Raw genomic sequence first — 2,279 nt, forward strand, 5'->3', positions numbered from 1 at the left:
ACTGAAAAGTGAGCAAAGCACACGAACAGACATTTCTCAAAAGAAGACATACAAGAAGCCAACAGACATATTAAAAAATTGCTCAGTTTCACTATCATCAGAGAAACTTAAATCAAAACTACAATGAGATACCATCGCATACCAATCAGAATGACTATTATTAAAAAGTCAGAAAACAACAGGTGGTGGCAAGGCTGAGGAGAAAAGGGAATGCTCATACACTTTTTGGTAAAAATGTAAGCTAGTTTAATCTTTTTTGGAAAGCAGTTTGGAGATTTCACAAAGAAATAAAAATAGAGCAATCCTAATCAACCCAGCAGTCCCACTACTGGGAATATATCCAAAGGAAATCAATTACTTTACAGTTAAGTCACCTGTGTGCATATGTTTTTCGTGGCTCTATTCACAATAGCAAAAACTTGGAACCAACCCAGATACCCGTTGACGGTGGATTGGATAAATAAATTGTGGTACACATACATGATAAAAAACTACACAACCATAAAGAAGAACAAAAAATCATGTTCTTTGTAGCAACATGGATGCAACTGGGGACCAACATTCTAAGTGAACTATCACAGAAACAAAAATCTGAATACACATGTTTTCAGTTATAACTGACACAAAACTTTGGACACACATGGGCACGAATATGGAAACAGGCACTAGATACTACTAAAGTTGGAGGGATAAAGGGAATATAAAACTATCCATTGGGTACCATCCTCACTATCAGGGACAGGGAGACACAGACTCATCAGAAGCTCAAACCTCACATTTACACAATAATCTAATGCAGAAAATTTTTACATCTACCCCACCCATGAATCTAATTTTTTTTTAATCAAAAAAAAAAACCATGTAAAATGCATTTGCTTGTTGACCTAGAAATTTCATTTTTTGGGATATAACTAAAAATAGGTAATAATATATGTGAATAAAGATGAATGTATAAAAAAATTTACAAAGATTAACCATATAAGTAAGCATTATGACCTTCACCAGAATCATTTTTCTAGGGCATTTATTGAGTGGAAAGTCTGGGGCCTGAATGGAGTGAATTTAAGACAAAATGATAGAAAATAAATTGGAATCAATGAATGTCAACAACTATTTGAAGAGAAAACACATAGAAAAATGAACCTGAGGAAAAAGAGGCAGGAGGATTTTATTAAAGACTGTCCATGAGGTCCAGTGCACACACTGAAAACTTTTTAAATGCTGACATAACCTGGAAATAAAAAAATGTGGGGGTATCTAACCCCAGAGTACTATGAATTTCTAAGATTACTAGACTTCTTATGATGTCTAAAAGAAAGAGAGACACAGAGAATTTTGTGGATAATCCTGATAGTCCAAGACAAACTGTGATAGGAAGCGTCCCTGAGAACTGGAGGTCGTGGTAGGGGGGCATTTTCCAGGAGCAGGTCGAGTTCAGTCACCTTCTCTATTTCCATCAGTTGTGTGGAGGAGAGAGTTTGCCCTGAGGAAAACAGCTCTGTGACACTTCCACTCATGAAAGTTAAGAGGCTAGAGAAGGGTCATCTCTCCTGAGTGCTTAAAGCATCTCCTTGAGTCTTCTGCTTTTTTGTCTTTTCACATTTTCTTGTAAGGTAAAATTACAGTATTTGAATCTTGAACACACCCGATAGTTTCAGAAACATCTTAACAAGTTGTGAGTGTTTTTCTCTTCCTAAGAGGCAGTAGTATGTGCCCTGTTAAGAATTTAGATCAGTAACCAGCTTGCTTAGCTTGAATCTGAAATCAGACATTCACTAGCTGGCTAAGTTTAAACAAGTTTCTTAAAAAGATGTAGCTAATTTTCCCTGTCTACACAAGGAAGATGTTAATAGTGCCTACTTTATGAGACTGCAGTATGGAATAAATTATTTAATGCATACAATGTGTTTAGAACAATACACTGCCTAAAAAATTTAAATGTTAAAAAACCATTAACTATTAGATTAATCATTCTGTTAGTTCTCACCTTAATGTGTTCTACCTGGCTTCTACCTCTTAAATTTGTAATTTAAATTTAAATTAAATTTGCCTCTTGTCTCATAGCTTTCTCTTTAAAACAGGAAAAGATTGTTCTCTTTCAACATAGGAAGTGCATTTACACTTAGCATATACCAAAATTTTGTTTTAGGATCCAATTTATCTCCAGTTTTGCATTTTCCAACCACAATTTAAACTAATCTTAGTCTGGGAAATAACTCTTTGTCATCCATTTCAAATTGCCAGCAACAAGTAGAAATGTCTTCCTATAATACACATCT

The sequence above is a fragment of the Carlito syrichta genome, unplaced genomic scaffold, assembly GCF_000164805.1.
Source record: "Carlito syrichta isolate Samal-C Ts95f unplaced genomic scaffold, Tarsius_syrichta-2.0.1 Scaffold311982, whole genome shotgun sequence".
In the NCBI taxonomy this organism is placed as follows: Eukaryota; Metazoa; Chordata; class Mammalia; order Primates; family Tarsiidae; genus Carlito; species Carlito syrichta.